General features: G+C 49.0%; 1 protein-coding gene and 1 long non-coding RNA gene across 2 annotated transcripts in view; one reads left to right on the top strand and one right to left on the bottom strand.

Moving 5' to 3' along the window:
- The window catches only part of LOC146356740 (uncharacterized), a 563,405-nt gene that overhangs the window by 46,021 nt on the left and 500,994 nt on the right, over nucleotides 1-16,390 (bottom strand). The gene's annotated exons all lie outside the window — the stretch shown is intronic.
- LOC146356748 (vomeronasal type-2 receptor 26-like) overlaps nucleotides 1-16,390 on the top strand; it is a 42,241-nt gene that overhangs the window by 21,210 nt on the left and 4,641 nt on the right. The gene's annotated exons all lie outside the window — the stretch shown is intronic.

The raw sequence follows: 16,390 nt of genomic DNA, 5'->3' as shown, positions 1-16,390 counted from the left end.
GGAGCCACACCTCCATTTTCCCATCTGGAGTAAATGCAATCTCGAGTTGGAGTTTAGCCAATAGGTCCCTCCCTAATAATGCCACCGGACAAGAGGGGGTACAGATAAACACATGCTCTAAATGGGTGTTTCTAACCTTTGTGAGGAGTGGTCGGGACAAGGGCACCTGGGCGGCTTTCTCTTCAACGCCCATTATGGTGGTAGTCCCTCCTGTTCCCCCTGTTGGCCGAGCAAGAGGGAGGATGGACAGGGCGGCCCCCGTGTCTATGAGGGCATCGTAAGGACGGTCCCCAACCTTTATTCTGACCATAGGGTCCCTTTTAGCCTCTGTTATGGCCAGGAGGGGGCTGGGCCCCGGTCTGTCTTAGCCTTCCCTAACATGGAGGACTCTCTGAGCTCCTCCCTCAGCGTCATTCCTCTCTTTTTGTTTCAACGCTTCATATTTACGTTTCCAGTGCCCAGTTTTCTTACAGAAGGCACACTGATCCTTCCCAAGGGGAGGCTTCCTTCTCTTTCCTTTTCCTCTTTTCCCTTCTCTTTTTTTCTCCTTTTCCCCTTTAAACACAGTTGCCATAAGCTTTGCCTGCCGTTTTCTACGCACTTTCTTTTCTTCTTTTTCACGCTTCTCATACACTTTTTGGGCCACTTTCACTAACACTCTCAGGTCTGCTGCCAACCCTCTTTTGACTTTTTGCAATTTTTTTTTATCTTGGCAACTATTACCCACGAACTGAGTCGTGAGAATTCTTAAATTATTGGGATCACTCAGATCAATGTCTGTATATTTCCCAAAGGCTTCCCTCAATCTCTGAAGGAAAGCTGCATTTGAGTGTCGTCCCAGGTGTAGTTGTGAGTAAGCCTCACATTCTCCATTAAGGATAAGAGCGGCCCAGGATCCTCATCAAAAGGGGGGTTGAACTGTTTCTAATTATACAAATCAGATGTCGTAAAAGGGACATGTATGAACATAGTCCCTTGGGAATGCTGAGCAGTGGGATCTGGAACCTTTCTTATGGGGAGCGTCAATTTGGTTGGTGGTTGTGGATCCTTTCGCAAATTATAGGCGGAGCCTCCCTTCTCTTCTCCACTCTTTGGGCTATCCGCCTTTTGTAAGATGGGCCCCACTTTTATTAACACCCCCCTCTTTATAGTAAGCACATTCATCTCTTTTAAATGCGGCTTTTTCCGAGTTTCCCTGTGACTGCCATTGCAATTAAAGCTGCATTCTGTTTGACCTTTTTTTTCCCCTGCCTTTTCTGCTTCACACTATTGAAATCTAACAGCGTGACTGAAAAACATTTTTTTCATCGTACGGCATAGTGGAGCAGATTTAGCAATCATACTGTTTTTCCAGCTGCATAGTTAGGGCCCACCAAGATCAAGGGAAGGGCATTTTTATATATGCAAAAAGTTTTAAGCCACCATTTTTGCATCGGCAACTCCACACTTCATGAATTTTGACAGAGTGTTAGGCTTGTCTCTGAGCATATAGAGTGTCTAGTAGGGGTGGACAAAAGTCCCTTACCTTTTGCCGAAGCTTGTTCGCGGTGGGGCGGAGGCGCTTTGCTGCTCCCCCCGCGAAGTTCAGGCCGGGGAGGAGGCTTCCCACCTCGCCCGGCCGCGAACTCGAAAGTTTTTTAAAAAACAAACGCCCCCATGATAGGCTACGTGACGATTAACGTAGCCTATCACGGCTAGATCTGCAAAGTCAGCCGTGATAGGCTACGTTAATCGTCACGTAGCCTATCACGGGTGACTTTAAAAAAAAAAGCGCGTACGCTAATGGCGGCCCCCATAGGGAGCCGCCATTCGAGTTCCTTATTTGGTTGCTGTAGTCTATGTAAAGATTTACGTAGACTACGGCGAAAATAAGGGCAATGCTATTTGCGTTGCCCTTATTTTCGCCGTAGTCTACGTAAATCTTTATGTAGACTACAGGGACCAAATAAGGAACGCGAATGGTGGCACCCTATGGGGGCTGCCATTTGCGTACGCGCTTTTTTTTCCCCCCAAAGTCACCCGTGATAGGCTACGTAACGATTAACGTAGCCTATCACGGCTGACTTTGCAAATCTAGCCGTGATAGGCTACGTTAATCGTTACATAGCCTATCACAGGGGCATTTTTTTAGTTTTTTAGTTTAACTTTTTTTTCGCGGCCGGGTAGACGGGGCGCTTCTACCCGGCCTGAATTTCACCGGCGAGGGATGGGGCGCCTCCCCCCGGCCTGAATTTCGGCCGGGGGAGGCGGGACGCCTCCCCCCCCTCGCATGAACTTCGGGGGGAGAAGCAAAGCGCCTCCCCCCCACCGTGACGCAAGCTTCGAGGACAGGTAAGGGACTTTCGTCCATCCCTAGTCACATGTCATGCCTACATGTCTGAGTCACTAGCTGCACTAGCTACTTATGACCTCCCCTTTTTATCTAACAAGTCCATGTGCAGAGTGTCTCTGAAAAGTCCAAATGATGATGGATCCAAACAGAGGAGGCTTTGGGCAATAAAGATGAGATGTTTCCAAAGGGGAAGGTGTGACCCTGCACCCCTTCCAGATCCCTCGACAGACAAGGGCCTTTAGCCTTTTAGCAAGGCTTCTGTCAAAACAGAGCGGCATTGCTCAGCTCTCCAGCAATGGCGCTTCAACCTGGGCAGCCTTTCTGCAAATCTTACTCCCCTTCTGTCGGGTTCTCACAGACATCTTCCAGCCCCCCTGCCCACCAGGGCTAGGCCAGCAGTGGACAGGGAGTCGGGTGACTCTTCTGCAAATCTCACTCTGCCTTTGTCAGGCTCCCATGGGCAGCTTCCAGCCTCCCTGCCTGCCAAGGCTAAACCGGCAGCGGACAGGGAGTTGGGTGACTCCCCCTGGCTCCGCTCTGCGAGCACTGACAGAGAGAAGCTCACACAGGCTCTGATATTCTAAAAACTGAATAGGCCTGGACTCTTCTAGGCTACTTCGAATCAAACCTTAGCTATAACTTGCAAGGCCTCACTGCAGTACTGAAGCTAGGCCTGGACATTATTTTTGCTCTCATAACACTCCTTCTCTTCTCTCTAAAAACTCCCCCCCCCCACACACACACACAGTCTGTCTCAGCTTGGATGCTCAGAGATTGGAGGGGGGAAGTGAATGTCTAAACTGGGGAGCTTGCAAAAACGTTGCCAGTGCTTCTGAGCTTTCGATGGGTCTACTTGGAAATCTGAATCGAAGCTACTTTCAACACATTAAAAACAACGGAACTATTTATTTTGCAAGGAGAAAAGGACAGCTATGATCCCCTCCCCTTCTGCGAAAGTACACTTAAAGTTACAGGGCACTTTTGAACTGCACAGCTCTTAATAATAACAGAACAACAATTATACTTTTAAACGCTTCTCAAGCAAGGACTAAGGAAACTGAGGCTTGCGTGGGGGGGGGGGACTCTTGGGGCTATCAATTACTAGGCAGGCTAGCCAGGGACTCACACACTCTTCTTCTCCCTCAACCTGGCACACAGAATCACAGTGCTGAACTCTGGATGTTGCGGGGGGGGGGTGCCTTATACTTGCAGTCTTCAAGCAGACATCAATCTTCTTTGGGAGGTGGTGGGGTGATTTGCAGGGCTTCAAAGTAAAACTTCACAGCTTGTAAATCCCAGGTTCGAAACAAGAAAGGATGAGGTAAACGGCAACTGGATTCTTGCTTTGTCAGGGGCGACAAATGACTCAGTTCAGCTTTTTCTGCTGGGGTCTCAAACAGGAAAACAGTTTACAGCTGTAACATCACTTACAGCATCAGCCAGCCAGCTATGCAGGTTGCGGTGTTTTTGGAGACAGACACTGCAATATCTTTTTTACTCTTCTCAGTCAGGTTGGGTCTCCCAGCTTACACAGTTTCAGCTTGCAGGAGCATGGCAGTAGCGTTTTGGCTTGGCTAGGAACATGCTGCCAGGTTACTTGATCGCTTCAGTGCACACGCTTAGGCAGTCCGACACTGGACACTCAAATCAGTGAGCTTTCTTCATCGCAGGAATCCCACAGCAAAAGCTTAATGGTTACAATTCTCAGAAATCATATAGCTGTTGGTCAGTAGCTACAGGCTCTATACAATTCTAGTACAGTTGAAAGCTAAACACGGTTACCTTGACAGAGATCTGCAGCGTGGTCTCTCCGCTTCGTTCTGCCTTGGGACCATCCTCTGGTGCACTTTCCATTCTAAGAGGGGTCTAGCCCGTGCCCTGGGGGCACTGATCCTTCACCTTTACTCTGTTCCGTGTCTTCATCTTCTGAGTCTTCATTTTCAGTTTCCACTTCTTAGAGATTTCATCCCAATCAGGCAAGGTGATGATGTTGCTCACTCCGGAAGTTTTCGGGCAATACTTCCAACTTTGGCGTATCAGGCTAACTCTTCAGCTTCATGCTCCCACTTAGGGATGTCAGAGAATTTCTCCACGAATCTCGGGGAGGCCGAATGCCAGCGCATTTGGTCCCCCGAAATTGGTGGCGAAACAGTCTGCCCCCTCCACCCCCCTCCGGGATGGGACTTACCTTGTGCGAATGTCCCTGGCGGCAGCGGCTCTGGTGGCGGTGCGGCGGCGGCGGGGCGGCGGCGGCGGGGCGGCGGTGGTGGTGTGGCGGCGGCCGGTCTTCTGACCGGCCACCGCCGCCACCATTTCCAACTTAAAAAAAAACAAAAAAACAACATGATAGGCTACGTGAAGATTTACGTAGCCTATCACGGCTAGATTTTTAAAAAACACCATGATAGGCTACGTAAATCTTTACATAGCCTATCACGGCTGAGTAAAAAAAACCAAAAAACGGCGCGTACGCAAATGGCAGCTCCCATGGGCGCCGCCATTTGCATTCCTTATTTTGGCACGTGTAGTCTACTTAAACATTTACGTAGACTACGGCGAAAATAAGAGGAAAGCAAATAGCGAGCGTCTACGCTATTTGCGTTCCCCTTATTTTCGCCGTAGTCTACGTAAATGTTTATGTAGACTACACGTGCCAAAACAAGGAACGCAAATGGCGGCGCCCATGGGAGCCGCCATTTGCGTACGCAAGGTTTTTTGGGTTTTTTTCACTCAGCTGTGATAGGCTACGTAAACATTTACGTAGCCTATCACAGCTGACTGCAGGGACGCAAACGGCGGCAGCTACAGCCGCCGCCCTTTGCGTCCCGGCAAGACAGGATTCATGGCAGGAGGGACGGGGCGCCTCCCCCCGGCCAGAATTTCGGGGGGAGGGACGGAGCGCCTCCCCCCCACCGCTAATCAAGTTTCGAGTTCAGGTAAGGGACTTTCGTACATCCCTACTGAGAGGCCAGGCTGTCTTGCAACATTTCTCTAATTAACAGCCTCAGATCTTGCTCTTCTCCCAGCTCATCCTTGAGATTTTCTGCTGTTTCCTGTCTCCATTCTTTCTGACTCCTTCTGCCCTACAGCTCTAAAAGCTGTCAGCATTAAACTTGCTAGAGGTCCTGCATGCTGCTTCTCTTTAGCTGACTACTTTTCCAGCTGCAGAGATCCAACGCAGTTTCCAGACCCACTGGTGTGCAGTCCAGTTCAACCTCTGGCCATGCAATCGGGCCACTCAGGACCTCCAATTGCTTGGCAGCTGGACCTCACAGCTCCACCTGTGGCCAGCCTTGGAGTCGGTTTAACACGCTAACCCCCGATTCTCCTCCCCTTTGAATGTGAACATAGCAGTATTCTTGGCACCCTGCTTGCTGCGCCAAATGCTCGCCCCTGCAGTAGGCTCTGAACTCTTAATTTAGAGGTGCCAGGATACTGATAAATCAGATCCAGCTTTACTGCTAAAGGAGTACTTTATGGAGTAACTTACAGCACACAGGCACACCCAATGGTTGGATCAGACAGCTTCTCTGAACCCAGAGCCACGGGGTAAAATGGGTTTTGTAGCATACACATTAGCCATGGGGCAGCATGACAGAAGCAAGCGCCCCAGGCGTTCATTCCCAGCATGGACTAACAGCACTAGGTTCTCAGCACAGCCACCTGTATCTCAGCATAACACATGGCTTCACTTCAGGCATGGCCTGATAACACTCTCGCTCATTAGTATGGAATGTGCTAGGCAGCGCTATCGGCCCTTTGAATCATCTTCACATACTCAGAGGCTTACCAGCAAGGGAACTGCAACAATAATGAACTGAAGCAAGCGTTATGGATCTCTAGCCCCCTCTAACACTACAGGTGACTTGGTTATGGTCCTGGGGCCAATACAGGCTGCTCCAGAAGTTCCAAAGCAGCATCTGAACTGGAGTGGGGTGTCCGCGCACAGCTCTAGTAGTGATGGCCACCAATAGTGATGGACATTTCTAAAGGGTGAATTAATGGACATTTCTAAAGGGTGAATTAATGGACATTTCTAAAGGGGGATTAACAAATATTTCAGCTCTGATCTGGAACAAAAGACAACCTTGATGTCCTCCTTTCCTTGCCAGGTCAGTTACACTTTTATTTCTCATCTTCTAAATGATAAAGCTGAGTTCCCTTTTTTCCACCCGATGGTCCCCAAAGACCAAACCCAGTACCAGGGGATTGCCAAAGTGCTCCTGCATTTCAGGTGGACCTTGATTGGTCTCGTCGCTTCAGACACGGAGAATGGAGAGAGGTTCATGAGGACTTTGACGCTTGAGCTCACCAGGAACCGTCTTTGTGTTGTTTTCACACAAAGATTCTCAAGAATGATGAATGCAAACCAAATGAAGATCCATCCGGCTTCATTTCAGGAATCAGGAGAAGTCAATGTTTTTGTTTACTGCGCAGATACCAGCTCCTTCTTAAATGGAATGTACCTTATAGAAGAGCACGGTGATTACTTCACAAACCACAGGGCTGGAACAGTCTGGATCATAACAGCTGTGTGGGACTTCATTTTTGAATTGTCCTCTCATATACCTTCCCCAAGCATCCATGGCATATTTTCCTTCCTTATCCAGAAAAAGGAAAGGAAAACATATGAAGAAGTTTGGCGCTTTTACTCTCTTATTAATGAGTTCATCAAGAAAGCATTTAGTTGCTCATTCTCAAAGCATGCGTTGTCTGTGAAAGGCTGGACAAGATGCACAGAGAAGGAGACACTGGAGGCCCTGCGCCCAGAGGACATGGAGATAATCCTGTCTTTCGACAGCTACCACATTTACAACTCCATCCATTCTGTGGCCCGTGTCTTGGATGCTGCTTATTCCTCCAGATCCAAGAGGAGGGTGGTGGAGGGTGGAGACAGGATGGAAGTTCAGAGGCTGCAGCCATGGCAGGTAATCCCTTTCCCATCCCGTATATCCCTGCTGAACATAGTGATCAATTGTACACTTCCAGAATGGTTGCCTTGTAATTGTACTCTAATGACCAATGTAGTAGTGTGTATTTGTGTTTTTTGTGTATTTTGTGTAGTGTATTTGTGGAGCAAACCCAACTGAGACACTCCCTGTGCTGCTCCCTGTTTGGGCCCCCTAGACCAGCCTCTGAGGATGCCATTCATCTGGTCTGAGCCTAGCACTGGCTTCACTCCTCTGTGCCTGCACTGCCTCTTTCCTCTTCTCCCCCACAGGAGTCAGCCATCTTGCTGCCTCTGGCTGAACCTTCCTGCCTCCTGAATGTAGCTTATACTAAGTATCAGTTTGGCTGATGTGGGAGGGAGGTACATTATTCAGTATTTCAGAGCCTTTCAATATTGTGCCATTTGGCACTTTTCTCCACTGTGGTCCATTAAATTTACCTTGTCCCACTATATATAGCAGTGATTCTTTCATCTGTTTTTATAAAGAGGAGATAATAGTTGTGTGCTGGGAGCATTTTTAAAAATCCTTTGGACCACCTGATGATGTGTGGGCCAAGATATTCGGAGTACATTCAAGCACATGCTAAAAATGTAATATGCATACTGCAATCCTATATATGTCTGCTCAAGAGAGCCATACTCCCAGTTAAGTGTAAATGGTCACTTATTTGGGGATGTCCAATTGCATTCAATGGAGCGTATATCTGAATAGACATGTATAAGATTGCACTGTCTAACGGACAATTTGCTACCTTTTTATGGTGCCCAAAATGTACCTGAGGAAATCACCAGTCGAACTTTGCCTGAGGGTCAAGTCCAGGCCACGTTTGCAGAGTTCTGCTTAGGATGCAAACAGAAGTTTGTGTGGAATGTCTGGAAAACAGAGAACAGAAAATAGATGTTTAGCTGTAGCTTCACAAACTATTTAAAAAGATTCAGGACTGAAGCCAGGTCCCTTGTGAAGGGTAGGAGGGAGAAACAGCCCCTTGAGCGTGGAAGCAGTCCTGAGCCATGGGAGATTCAAGGGTGAACTGAGATGCTGAATGTGGGTCTCCTGTGTACTAAATGCTGGTGCTGCCTCTGCCCTTGCAGCTTCACGCTTTCCTGTGGAACCCCCAGCATTACAACGCTTCCGTGCTGGACGGAGTGTATTTGGACGAGAACGGGGACCTGGCAGCCGACTTCGACATCGTGAACTGGGTGGTGTTTCCCAATGAATCTGCCATTAGAGAGAAATTTGGCACGATGGAAAGATGGGGATCCACAGACCGGAAGCTCACCATCAACCAAGATGCCATTTTGTGGCCCAAGCGTCTCAACAAGGTGGGGAAAATCATTTCTTGTATCTCATCAGATAAGATCTCATAACTGTAATGTGCTGTTCCTGACACTGCTTGCAAGTTTTTGTTGGTTCATAGGTCGCTTCCTGTGTTGATTTGCAGCCTCTCTGTTGGAATTTCCACAGGAAGACCGGGAGCCGCCTGTGGTCTGTCCAGCCCAGTGCTGTCGGACGCGACTGGCAGCAGTGGCTCTCCAGGGTTCCAGGCAAGAGCTTTCCTGCCCTACCTGGAGATGCTGGGGAATGGAGTTCCAGCTTGAATGGTGTAACTAAATTTAGCCTTTCATACAGGATTCCCTTGGAATTCCAGACCGTCTCCATGGAAAGCAGAGGCTCCACATCTGAATTATGCAGCCAGAAACTTGTCCAGGGATGGACACGTGCCAGGGAACTTGGGGAGAGGTGGCATAGACTCACAGAAAAATAGGGCTGGAAGAGGCCCATAAGACCATCAAGTCCATCCCCTGCTCAGTGCAGGAATCCAAGTCAGAGCATCCCTGACGGATGGCTGTCCAGCCTCATCTTGAATCCTCCAGTGTCTGAGAGTCCACTGCCTCTAACAGTCAGGAGGTTTTTCCTGATGTTCAGCCGGAATCTGGCTTCCTGTCACTTGAGCCCATTATTCCGTGTCCTGCACTCTGGGAGGATCAAGAAGAGATCCTGGCCTTCCTCTCTGTGACAACCTTTCAAGTACTTGAAGAGTGCTATCATATCTCCCCTCAGTCTTCTCTTCTCAAGGCTAAACATGCCCAGTTCTTTCAGTCTCTCTTCATAGGGCTTTGTTTCCAGTCCCCTGATCATCTTGGTTGCCCTTCTCAGAACCCTCTCCAGTTTGTCTGCATCCTTCTTCAAGTGTGGTGCCCAGAAATGGACACAGTACTCCAGATGAGGCCTAACCAGTGCTGAGTAGAGGGGAACTAGGACTTCCCGGGATTTGGAAGCTATGCTTCTATGAATGCAGCCCAAAGGAGCATTTGCCTTTTTTGCAGCCACATCACATTGTTGGCTCATATTCAGCTTGTGATCGACAACAATGCCAAGATCCTTCTCGCTTGTAGTGTGGTTGAGCCACGTATCCCCCATCTTGTAGCTGTGCATTTGGTTTCTTTTTCCTAGGTGCAGAACTTGGCATTTATCCCTATTAAATGTCATTCTGTTGTTTTCTGCCCAGCGCTCCAGTCTATCCAGATCACTTTGAATTTTGTTTCTGTCTTCCAAAGTATTAGCTATCCCACCCAATTTTGTGTCATCTGCAAATTTGATCAGCATTCCCTGCACCTCCTCCTCCAAGTCATTCATACAAATGTTGAAGAGCACTTGGCCCAGGACTGAGCCCTGTGGTACCCCACTCGTTACCTCTCCCCAGTTGGAGAAGGTCCCATTGAGAAGCACTCTTTGAGTCCAATTCTGTAGCCAACTGTGGATCCGGATCGTTGTTTCATCTAGCTCACTTTGAGCTAGTTTGCTCATCAGGAGATGGGGCACTTTGTTGAAAGCTTTGCTGAAGTCGAGGTATATGATGTCTACAGCATTCCCACGGTCTACAGGGGAGGTTAGTTGATCAAAAAATGAGATCAGATTTGTCTGGCAGGACTTGTTTTTGACAAATCCATGTTGGCTTCGAGTAATCACGGCATTGTTGTCAAGGTGCTTCCAGATGGATTGCTTTATCTGCTCCAGAATTTTCCCAGGGATTGATGTCAGACTGACTGGTCTGTAGTTCCCAGGTTCCTCCTTTTTACCCTTTTTGAAGATAGGGACAGCATTAGCCCTCCTCCAGCCATCTGGCACTTCCCCCATCCTCCATGATTTCTCAAAGAGAATAGACAGCGGTTCTGAGAGTTCTTCTGCCAGTTCTTTTATGACTCTAGGATGCAGTTCATCTGGCCCTGGAGATTTGAACTTATTCAAAGTAATGAGGTGTTCCTTGACCGTATGCCTATCGATCTCAAGCTGCAATCCTGCCCCTTCAGCCTGTACTTCGCCTTTGCCAGGGGGGTCATAGACCCTCTTTTGGGACAAGACTGAGCCAAAGTAGGAATTGAGCACCTCTGCCTTTTCTTTGTCATCTGTTATCGTTTTGCCATCCTTATTTAATAGCTGAACAACTATTTATTTCCTCTGCCTTTTACTATGCATTTAGCTGAAGAAAGCCTTTTTGTTGCTTTTAGCATCCCTCGCTAACCTCAGCTCGTTCTCAGCTTTAGCCTTCCTGACGCCATCCCTGCAATTCTGTGCTACCTGCCTGTACTCTTCCTTTGTTACTTGGCCTTCTTTCCACTTCCTATATGTGTCCTTTTTGTTTTCAGGTCATCCCTAAGCTTTTTGTGAAGCCACATTGGCTTCCTCTGTTGTCTTCCACCTTTTCTTCTTGTTGGAATGGTTTGTGATTGTGCCTTGAGAATTTCCTTTTTTAAAAGCTTCCGCCCATATTGGACTCCTTTTCTCGTTAGCGTCGCTTGCCATGGGACCTTGCTGATCATTGTTCTGAGTTTATGAAAATCAGCTTTCCTAAAACCCAGGGTACGCGTTTGACTACACTCGGCTTTTGCTTCCCTTAGAACCAAGAACTCAAGTACAACATGGTCGCTTTCCCCCAGAGTTCCTGTAACTGTTACTTTATCCACTAAGTCATCTCTGTTGGTTAGGATCAAGTCAAGGATAGCCGATCCTCTGGTTCCTTCCTCTACTTTCTGTAGGAGGAAGTTATCCGCCACACAAGTCAGGAATTTCCTGGAGGGGCCATGTTTTGCAGAATTTGTCTCCCAACAAATATCGGGGAAATTGAAGTCCCCCATTACTACTACATCATGCTTCCTTAAAACATTGGCTATTTGCTTTTCAAAAGTTTCATCCTCATCTTTCACTCCTTGATTGGGTGGCCGGTAGTAGACTCCGACCACCAGGCTCCTTTTATTCTTTGCTCCATTTATTTTCATCCAGATGCTCTTGATGGGGCTACCAAGCTCCTCCTCCTGTATTTCTGTGCAGAGATATGTATTTTTCACATACAGTGCAAGCCCACCTCCCTTTCTGTTCCTCCTGTTCTTTTTGAACAAGTTATATCCTTCAATTGCTGTATTCCAGTCATGAGAGTCATCCCACCCAGACAGATTCCAGTGGGAGGCGGAGGTGAGTGTGCCGTTCCGCCACCAGCCCCAATGGGGCCAGATTCTTGGAATCCGGCCTCATTGGGGTCCACGGCGGAATTCTCCCCCATCCCTACTTGGGTTTTGATCCCACACAGCAAGGAGTCTCCCACTCCCACTACTCTTCTCTTTGTCTTATTGATTGATTGATTGATTGATTGCATTTATACCCCACCTTTTTTCCTCTTGCAAGGAACCCAAGGCGGCTTACATTATCCTCCTCCTCTCCATTTTATCCTCACAACAACAACCCTGTGAGGTGGGTTGGGCTGAGAGTCTGTGACTGGCCCAAAGTCACCCAGTGAGCTTCCATGGCCGGGTGGGGACTAGAACCCGGATCTCCCAGCTCCTAGTCCAACACTCTTGCCACTACACCACACTGGCTCTTGTTGTAGGCCTTGGTTTCATCTCCTCTGCTTCACTGACCTTCAGCCTTTTGTTCGCTCTCATGCAGGTTCCCCTGTAATTCTTCCTCTGCAGGCTGTTCTACGCTCTTCTTGGGTCTGCTTGGACATGTTTTCTGGTTCATAGGCAACTTCCTGTGTGGATTTGCACCCTGTTAGGGGTGGACGAAAGTCACTTACCTGTCCTCGAAGGACGTTCGCGGTGGGGGGGAGGCGCTTCACTGGTCCCCCCGCGAAGTTCAGGCCGGGGGGGAGGCTTCCCGCCTCGCCCGGCTGAAATTCAGGCCGGGGAGGAGGCTTCCCGCCTCGCCCGGCCGCGAACGCAAAAGTTAAAAAAACAACAACACGCCCCCTGATAGGCTACGTGACGATTCACGTAGCCTATCACGGTTAGATCTGCAAAGTCAGCCGTGATAGGCTACGTGAATCATCACGTAGGCTATCATGGGTGACTTAAAAAAAAAAAAAAAGCGCATATGCTAATGGTGGCCCCCATAGGGAGCCGCCATTCGCGTTCCTTATTTAGTCGCTGTAGTCTACGTAAATGTTTACGTAGACTACGGCGAAAATAAGGGCAACGCAAATAGCATTGCCCTTATTTTTGCCGTAGTCTACGTAAACATTTACGTAGACTACAGCGACCAAATAAGGAACGGGAATGGCGGCTCCCTATGGGGGCCGCCATTATCCGTACACTCTTTTTTTTTTTTTAAAGTCACCCGTGATAGGCTACGTGACGATTCACGTAGCCTATCACGGCTGACTTTGCAAATCTAGCCGTGATAGGCTACGTGAATCGTCACGTAGCCTATCAGGGGGCGTTGTTTTTTTTTTCTTTTATTGCAATGGCGGCGGCGCCAGCCGGTCGAAAGACCAGCTGCCGCTCCCGCCTCGCTCGAACACCCGCCGAACCGTCGGCCGGACCAGCCACCAGGAGGGACATTCGGTGAAGGTAAGTCCCGTCCCGGGGGGGTGCGGGGGGCGGGGGGGGGAGGATTTCTCCCCGAAACTTGTTCGGGGGGCCGAACACGTTGGCGCTCGGCCCCCTGAAGTTTCGGGGAGAAATTCTCCGCCATCCCTACACCCTGTCTGTAGTAATTTCCACAGGAACGCCGGGAGCTGCCTTTGGTCTGTCCAGCCCAGTGCTGTCAAAAGTGACTGGCAGCAGTGGCTCTCCAGGGTTCCAGGTAACGTGAGTGGTGTAACTAAATTTAGCCTTTCATACCGGATTCCTCTGGAATTCAAGACCTTCTGTGTGGAACGCAGAGGCTCTACAACTGAGTGATGCAGCCAGAAACTTGTCCAGGGCTGGCTGTAAGGCAGCCTTCCTCAACCTGGTGTCCTCCAGAAGTTTTGAATGGCCTTCTCGGATGCCAGCCTGCCTGTCATATCCAGGTCTTTGGGAGAGGCCTTTCTCTCTGCCTGCTGATATCTGAAGCATGTTTGGCAGGGACTGGAGAGAGGGCCGTTTCAGTGGCTCTGGAACTGGGGAGAGACCCAGGGCATGTTTCCATGCTATCTGCTTCACTTTGATTGCAACTTTGTTGCGATGTCTCCCCAGTCGCATCTTCTCCTTTTCCAGTTTCCACAGTGCTTAAAGTCCCAGCTTATCGTTGCTGTAGCCTGGGGCTCTGTGCTGTTTCCCCTGAGCTCTAATCAAATTATTTTCTTGATGGCTGGGTGGAGTCTGAGTGGAGTCTGGGCTGGGTCTGATTACCTCATCCGTGTTCTCACATCCTTGGCCATGTTTCCAGGACAGCGGAAGGAGAAGCTAATGGAGGAGTACCGGATTTTTAAAAAGGAATCAGCTTTGGTGTGAAGAGAGGCTTCCCCCCTCTCCCCCTGCTTTCTCCTTTCCCCTGAAAGTCCAGATGGACTTGCATTTCAGGAGCAAGCTTCATTGAGCACACTTGGAGTTACTTCTGAGTAGACTTGTGCTGGGAAACGGGGGGGGGGACACAAAGAGGGAAACTAGCCCCCATTTTAACCCAGAGGACCTCACTGACCACAAGGGGAGTTTCTTCTGAGGAGACAGCAATGGGTTTGTTGTGGGAAAGAGAGCAAAACCAGACCCCATTTTAACGCAAAGTATCTCTGTATGGAAGCTGTGAAGGAGTTACGTCCGAAGGCAATGGACCGAAGCCTGGAGATCACGCTTAATCGCGTTTCAAGAACCGAGGGCTTTGATGTGTGCCCTGTCAATTGAGGGGCCTCTCTGTCATTTCTGTGGTTGTTGAGAGGGCAAGCCCCATTCAGCACAATGGGAGGAAACACCCCCTGACTGGGGTCATGGGCTGTATTCTAGTGCTCATTTTCGATGATGTTTTAACCGTTGCTCCCTTGGCATCCTGCTCCAAAACGGCAATGAAACTTCTGGAAAACAGGGAGGGAAAGGGTTGGGTCACTGAGGTCAGAGCAACACGCCCACAAAGGCTGGGCTACATGCCCCATGGGCAGGGCTATGATCCCGGACCCACTGTAGTTGTGGAAACAGGTCAGTAATGGGTCTGTTAGAAGCTGGAAAAGTTGGACGATAAGCAGTCTCAGAAGAAGCGGTTTTTGAGAGACAAAATGCGGGGCTGATGCTGAATGGCCACGACGGCATGGACGCACAGAGACCTCACTGTGCAGCCAGGTTGGAGTAGATCGCTGGTGGAAACACAGCCCCATTCAGCCCCTTCTCTGGTGCGCTAGCACACAGCTGAGAGGTAGGGCAGCCCCTGCAGGCGCCCATGCCATTTGGCAACCATGGGCACATTGGCTCCACGAACCCATGCCTGAGCAAAGCTAGGCTGAGATGGGAAAACTGAACGCTCCCGTGGCCAACAGCCTGGAATTCCAGAGTAGACCCATATGAAAGGCTACATTCAGTTGCACCATTCCAGTTGGAGCTTCATGCAACCAAGAAGCCTTGGGGTAGGCAAATGCTAGTTGAATCATGCAAGCGTATTCCAGCCTAGCGTGATCTTCCCAGGTATGATTAAGTCGTTGGTCCGTGCGCAACAGCAGGGATTTCCCAACTTTTTGCCCACCCTCAGATCTCCCTTTGGACATCTGTAATGATTCTCAGAGAAAGAAAAGGGTCTGAAGTTGAGAAGGTGCATCAGCTAGCCCTTTCTCACAATAGCTCTCCAAGGCTTGTGGTCAGTTCAGCATCAACAGACCTCCCATATATAAAACATTACATTCTTCATGTCCATGAATGAAAGCTAGCACTTCTTTTTTATTTATGCATATAATATTTCACCTTATGTAAGCTCTGGATACAGTGCCTCAGGGTCAAAAGGAGTTGAGATACTGCCATTATTCCCCCTCCCATCCTGTGAGTAAGAGCTTATGAAATTCCAAGGTTAAAATGGGGGGAAAAGTGCACAGAGAAAATGCAGTTGTAACCATGATCCACAAAACAGTGTGACTGTTACATGCAAAAATGACATCAGGCAAAGTAAACTCCAGTTTGACTCTTGCTGAGGCCTGTTAGGAAAAAAAGTAATATGGCCACAGTATCAGAGCAACAAATGCAATAGTTATGGCATGCAAAAATTATAGTAGGGCAAACTAGCAGCAGTTTTAACTGTTACTTAGTTCCCACCAGTCCAAAGTTAAATGCAATCTGTTACTCTTCCACCGATATAGCAGTGTAGTCCAAACTTTTTGGGAAAAGAAAGGGGGGGGGAAGGGAAATCATAGCCACCTATCCAAGCCGAGATCTGAAGAGAGGGCTCCTGTGGACCCAGATGGAGATGGGAGGAGATCTGTCCTGGAGCCCAAGGTGCAAGACACAGGAAAGTCCAGCTAGGAAAATTAATCTACATGACGACACCCCATGGGAGGCCCTCCTGCTGCCAGGAGCCTTGTGCTCATCTTGCAGTGATGGGTGGAGTCTTCCACCCTGAGCCATCACCTCTTCCTCACTGACCATGCGACCAGAGCCCCTGTAGCTCCTTCTCAGCCTAGCCAGTGAGTGACTATACACCCACGCCCCTCCTCACCACCCCTTCCCTGCCTGGGGCTCATTGGATTTCCCTGGCACCCCAAATTCACCTTGCATTTGCATAATTTGCAGAAATTTTAGCCATAATTTGTGTAAATATGCAGATTATGCTAATTGCAGCCATGATTTGCAAGGGTTGCTATTTCCAAAAAAAGACACATGGAAAATCTAAGAGCTGGTCTGACTTGATGGGATCGAGTTGGGCCAGCTGGCAGGGGAGG

This window comes from Heloderma suspectum, chromosome 2 (assembly GCF_057233095.1).
Source record: "Heloderma suspectum isolate Gila_16-S chromosome 2, 16-S_ref, whole genome shotgun sequence".
NCBI classification, from domain to species: Eukaryota; Metazoa; Chordata; class Lepidosauria; order Squamata; family Helodermatidae; genus Heloderma; species Heloderma suspectum.
The sequence above is the reverse complement of the archived record's forward strand: the minus strand, read 5'-3'. Positions and strand labels throughout refer to the sequence as shown.